This window comes from Echinops telfairi, unplaced genomic scaffold (assembly GCF_000313985.2).
Source record: "Echinops telfairi isolate 266 unplaced genomic scaffold, ASM31398v2 ScPeMD7_53;HRSCAF=182, whole genome shotgun sequence".
NCBI classification, from domain to species: Eukaryota; Metazoa; Chordata; class Mammalia; order Afrosoricida; family Tenrecidae; genus Echinops; species Echinops telfairi.
Window position 1 is genome coordinate 363243 of NW_022103951.1, and position 7127 is coordinate 370369.

The following is a 7127-nucleotide window of genomic DNA, read 5'->3' on the forward strand; positions in this document are numbered from 1 at the left end:
GAAAAGAAGAATTACTCCATGCCAGGAAATTTCCTTGGTAATTTATATTCTGTAGTTTACTTATCAAAATGGCTCTCTACGGAAATTATTAGCAATAATTTTTAAAGAAACAAAACAGCCAAAGCAGATAAGCAAATGTCTAGTCACTCAATTTTTATGTGGCAGAGAAGAGACTTGACCTGAGCCAAGAGTAACTTCAAATCCTCCCATGTGGAAAAGGCTGAGGCACTCACCAGAGTAGAAAGTCATGGTAATAGTATACGTATTAGTTTGGTGAGTAGCCACTAGGGTCTTCGACTTTGAGGAGTGGCTATCTAAGGTATGACTGTTGGTCTTTAACCATCCTGAGGAAAGAAGAGTAATGAAAATCAAAAGACCCATGGAAACAATATTCCAGTGGACTAATGGACAATGCGAACATGCATCTCCATAACTCTGAGACCAGAAGAACTAGATGACTACCCATGACGACTGCCAATTAGATGGTCCTGGATGGAGTGGGACAACAATGCGTTCAAACAAAACAAAACAAAAACACCTCAAAAACATAAGAGAAACCAGGCTTCTTGGTTAGATAGAAACTGGTGGAACTCTCAAGACTATGGCCCTCAGTTATCCTTTAGATCTGGAACATTACTCAATGCTGTATAAGAAGAATCAATCAGTTAAGGTCAAAAGGGAAGAATTCACCCAAGGCAGAGCTCAGATAGGTAGGAAAGAAGAAGGAATGAAAAAAGAAAATAGATTACAAGGAACTATATGTGACCTCCTCCCTGGGGGACAGACAACCGAAAAGTGGGTGAAGGGAGACGTCGGACAGGGCAAGATATGACAAAATACCAATTTATAAACTATCAAGGGCTCATGAGGGAGGGGGGAGCGGGGAGGGAGGGGAAAAATGAGGACCTAATGTCGGGGGTTTAAGTGGAGAGAAAATGTTTTGAGAATGATGTACAAATGAGCTTTACACAATTGATGTGTGTATGGATTGCGATAACAGTTGTATGAGCCCCTAATAAAATGTTTAAAAAGAAAAAAGAAAATACATGGAGGAAGTAGGATAAGTGCTGGTACACTGAGAGGACTGTAATGGATGAGTTGAAACAAAATGTGTATGAATTATTGTATGTGAGATTGATGATTTGTTTTGTTTAACTTCATCTAATTTACAATAAACAAGGTTTTTTTTAACAAAAGGAAAGTTGTTGGTGATTGGAATGGGGAGCCTATAATTGGAATGCTTAGAAAACTCAATGACTGAAACCAGAGTCTGGAGTTTTGCTTCCTCATGTGATGAGTTCAAATGTTTGTCCTTCTAGGTTAAGGACTTAGTAGAATTGCATGTACAATCATATTAGACAACAGCTTGGAATTGTGAACCTAGCTCAGGGGTCAGCAAGCGTTTTTATGGAAAAGTCCAGACCCACTGAAGATAATTTCTACTTAATGGGTCATATGTTCACCACTGTAAACTACTCAACTCTGCAACTGTAGCATAAAATGATGAGTAGATAATATATAAATGAATGTGAATGGCTGTGTGTCATTAAAATTTTATTTATGGACATTGAAATTTAGATTTCATATAATCTCTGCATATGACAATGTATTTTCCTTTCATTTCTCCCCATCATTTAAAAATGGAAACATTTTTTTAGTTTCTACTTGCCAAAGACTCCAACACTTGGTGACCAGATTTGTGTCAGAGTAGATCTGTGCTTTATAGGATTTTCGATGGCTGATTCCTCAAAATTAGATTGCCAGACTTTTCTTCCAAGGTGCTTCTGGTTGTACTCAATCCTCCACTGTTTCAGTTAGCAGCCAAATGTGCTGATTCTTTGAGCCATGCACAAACTTCTTGTAGCTCACAGGACATAAAAAGAAACCTGGGCTGAACTTGCCCCACAAGTTTTATTTTGCTGATCCCAATAGGAACCCTGTAGTAGTGGTTCTATGTTTGACTGCAATCCACATGGTCAGCAGTTAGAAACTACCAGTTGCTCCTGGGAGCATGACTGGGCTTTCTACTCACATAAATAGTTACAGCCTTAGAAACCCACAGGAGTCACTATGAGTCAGCACAGACTTCATGGAAGTGAGTTATACTACCTCATAACGAGCCTTACTAGTTCTGTGGGTTAGGCCAGTGGTTCTCAACCTGTGGGTCATGAGCCCCAGAGGGGTCACCTGATTCATAATGGTAGCAAAATTACAGTTATGAAGTAGCAGCAAAAATAATTTCATGGTTTCCGGGGGTCACCACATCATGAGGAACTGTATTAAAGGGTCGTGGCATTAGGAAGTTTGAGAACCACTGGGTTAGATATTGGGCTGACAATTGAGAGGTCAGTGGTTCAAACTCACCAACTGCCTGACAGGAGAAAGATAAGGTTTTCTGCTCCTGTAAAGATTTGCAGTCTTGCTACAAGTTAGAATTGACTGGAAGGCAGTGAGTTTATACTTGTTCATCACCTAAAGACTCAAAGATATTTTTTAAAGGAAGGAAAAAGAAGTAAATGAAATGGAAAAAATACTATCATAAATAATTGGAGAGATGACTAAAAATAGTTTGGTGATTTGTTTTGCTCTTAAAAAACAACTGATCAAATTCCATCTAACAGAATAGACCAAAGCTTACCTGTATAACATCTTTGTGATATTTAGAAAAATTCTTATCTTTTCTGATCCAAGTATAGGCTCAAAAGCCAAGCTTCAATTGAATTTCAGCCTCACTTTCTCCATTGTCATTTGCTTTAGATCAGGGAATAGAACTCTTCCAACTGTTAGTGGCAGCCCTGATTTTCTTATTATCTAATCATTTAAAATATTTTCCACTTCTCATTTCTGTTTGCAAAGAAAATCTATCTCACCTAACAAGTCTTCCATGAGGAGAATATAAAATATTAACTGTATAACATCTTTATTTTTCATCCAACCACAACCATAAATGATCTTTTATAAATGCTTGGGGAGAGGGGAGAGATAGAGGGGAACAAAAGAAAGGAGTGTTTAACGCACACACACACACACACACACACACACAAATAAATAAAATAACGATTGCTTCATAGGTAACAAAAGTAAAAACAACCTCCAGATTGATTATCCCTAAGATCTAAATATTGGTCTGACTGGCTAAAAAAGGAGGAAAAGCAAAACTAGAGAGGACTTGGAGTCTTTAATGACAAATAAGTTCATTTCAAACATTATAAAAATGCTTAGGGCAACCACATATATTAATAGTTGCTAGATGATACATATTCCATTTTTCTTTCACTTTAGGTAAATCAAATACAGAAAATAATCAGCAAAGAGAAGAAAAGAATGAATCTGATTGAAGAAGAAAAGTATCATGTTTTGGTGTAGATGAAATTAAAAGAATCTAAGAAATTAAAAGATTTTATAGTTTACATATCTTTATCAATATTTTTTTCTTCAACAAAGTTGAAAGATTTGATATTTATTTCTTCTCCCATTGCTAGGTTTAATGTTTAGAAAATAAAAGTAGTAATCATATGCTAATCTACAGAAAGTATCACAGAATTATTGATTCCAATAGACCTACTTTGAAGTTTAAATTCTACTTTTTCTACTATGTAACTTTAGGCATGTTGCTTATATTTAGTGTGCTGTAATTCTTCTTCTGTAAAGGAGGAATCATATTGTCTACTTTGTGGCTGTGGGAGAGAATTGAAGGTATATTTAATAGATTAAATAATAAGTGTCTCATAATAAAGCTCAGAAACAAAGAACAATTGTTGCATAAATATACTATGAATGTTCAAATCATTACAAAAATGGTTAGTATAAGCAAGTCTTATCATGTCCTTGAATTATTGATAATTATCCTTCCTGATATTAATAGGTGCTTTGAGAATTCAAAAACATTTTCAATTACTTATGAAATCAAATGTTCATATTTTCATTTACTTATGGAATCAAATTTTCTCAAAGACAAAATACTTTATATAATTAAAGACATGTTAACAAAATTTTCAGTCATGAAATAAGAATCAATATTTCTTTGCCTGTGCTTATAGTTTTATTGTAATTTGATACAGTAAACTATAACATACCTACTGCAATGAATTTTCTCACCAGTAACTGAAATTTCACCATGAAAACTTATTGAGATTAAGCCTTTACTAATTCAGATCAGTTAATTTCCAATTAACATAGCATAGTAAGACTTAAACAAGTTAATGAGTGATTTTATCAGTTTGGAGATTGTTAGCATGTGTATAGTTAAGGTTTTATATCAACTAGACTGGATCATGTTTCTCAGTGGTTTGGCAATTAATAAACACCTAGTGTTCCCCCATGATCTAACCTTCCACAATATAATCAAAGCCAATTTGTTTGTAAACCTCCATAATGGGATAAAATTAGGGTGGAATATAACAACTCTACTCAGGTTCTAGCTTTGGTACAATGAAAGGAAGTTTCCTCAGAAACTTTTTATTGGCTGGGCCTAGATACTGTACCTGGTTTATCAATTTTTATACTTGAGCCAATTGTCTTTCTTATGGTCTGATAATCCTGGGAGTCCTCAAAGCCGACCATTTGACTTGCCAACTTCAGCTTCATTTGTCTCTGTAGCCAGTAGCCAGTGGTCTTCCTGTTGATCCTGGGTTCATTATCTCCCATAACTCCTCAAGTCGGGAAAAACCTTTAGCTTAATGTCTGACCCATGGTCTTGGAACTTGCCTGCTTCTACAATTGTGTGACCCATTTTCTTGATATAAGCTTCTCTCTATATATACACATATATAAGCATCCCTGGTTTTACTGCGCTAGAGAACCCAGCCTAATATATCATGGAAATGACCACCACCCCACCCCCAAATAAAAACCCAAATACTTAAACTCACAGCCATTGAGTTGATTCTAACTCACTCATAGTGACCCTATAGGATAGGGTACAACTGCCCCTGTGGGTTTCTGAGACTGTAACTCTTTAATAGGAGAGTGAGAATGAACCACAGCTCTATTTTGAATAGACATAATGATGTGGAATTTAAGACTATTTAATCTCTCTTTGCCCCATTTTAATATGGGGATAATAATATTTCATACTGCACAAATTTATTGTGAAATTAAATGTTAACACCTATAAGTAAAAGAATACTGAACCATACCTTCCCACAAAAAGTCACTCAATGACTGTAAGCTACAACTAGGATTATGATATTCACATGAATGTTCCATAGAAAATTGAATTCCAATTTACAGAAATATAAGTATATCAATGTATCATATTTTTTCTCTTCAATTTGTTCTTTTCCCTTTGTCTTATCAGATTGCACATTTTTTCTTATTCACAGCTAAAATTTAGGAATCATCTGAGGCTTTTTTTTCCATACCTTCCACATTCAACCAATTATCTTGTTTTGGATTCTACATTCTAAATATCTTCTAAATAAGGCCCATTCTTTTCCTATATATTGTCATGTTTATAATTCCCAATGTTCATTAGTTCTTACCTTGATTTTCACATCTGGCTTTGTTGTCTTAAGACTTGAAACTTTTCTCTGATAGCTAGTATCCAAGCTGGTCTTTGATGATCATTGCCTCCTTTACTCATGTTCTTGTGGAAGGAAGCTGCTCCCACTTTGAATCAGTGTTTTGACATGTGTGTGTGTATGTGTGTCTGTGTTTGTGTGTGTGTGTGTGTGTGTGTGTTTCCCTCCTGGCAAATATAAGACAGAAGAATTGATGATGTTTGACATTCAAGGCTTGGTTTAAATGACATTGTAATTTCTCTCTTGATCTCTGAAACTGGTCATTATATTATGAGGTCAGTGACACAGTGTTGTAGAATGACCTATCTACCAAGAACCTGAGGCCAATGGCTACAACCAACAGGAACTTGCCAGTCACATGGGTTACCATAGAAGTGGATATTCTCTTCTTAGGTGCCATCAAGTCAGTTGTGAATCATAGCAGCTCTACGTACAACAGAACAAAGCACTGCCCAGTCCTGTGCCATCTTCACAATTGTTCTTATGTTTGAGCCCATCACTACAGCCACTGTGTTAATCCAACTTGTATAAAGTATTACTCTTTTTCACTGCCCTTCTACTTTACTAAGCATGATGTCTTTCTCCAGGGACTGGTCTCTCCTGACAATGTGTTCAAAATACCTGAGACAAAGTCTCACCATCCTTGCCTCTAAGACGCATTTGGTCTGTACTTTTTCCAAGACAGATTTATTTGTTCTTTTGGCAGTCCATGGTACTTTCAATATTCTTCTCTAGCAACATAATTCAAATGCATCGATTCTTCCTCAGTCTTCCTTATTAAATGTCCAATTTTCATACGCATATGAGGCAATTGAAATCAACACCATGACTTAGGTCAGGGACACCTTAGTTCTCAAAATAACACCCTTGATTTTCAACATTTTAAAGAAGTCTTGCACAGAATAGTAAGCCATATGGTTTTCTGATTTAAAGGGGCCAATACAAATCCACTTCAGGTCACTAATACCTACAATGTTCATTTTTATGTGTTTAAGTTAATATTTTTACAACTTCCAAGCTCCCTAGATTCATACTTGTATATTCCAATTTACGATTATTAATTGATGTTTGACGCTGTTTCTTCTCATTTGGGGTCATGCCCCATCAGCAATTGAAAAACTCAAAGACTTTGTTTCCACAGGCTTTCCTCCATCCATATCATTATGGTCGACTCTACTTTGAGAAGGCAGTTCTCCCTCAGTCATATTTTGAGTACCATCTGATCTGATAATCTTATCTTCTGAACCTATCTAATAGAGTGTTCTGCTTCTTCTCATGAGGCTTCCACTATCAGATAATAATTAGATTCTATTCATAAGATTTTCCATGTCCAATTCCTGAGAAGAGGGAAACCTCTTTCATCTCTGAGGCAGTTGCATAATCTCCTGTCAACTTGAGTGAAGGGGTGGAGTCTAGACTGTCAATCAAGTGATAGCCATTGAAGACTCTGTGTGGGCTTGACCTTCTCCTGGTGGTTCTGGGAACTCCTGTCTTCCTCCCTGGAGGTGTGACACACACTCTCTCTCCTTCATATTCTTGATGGCAAGTCAGATGGAACTACACTGATGGAGCCAGAGCCCTGGAGCCAGCGCCCTGGAGCTGGAG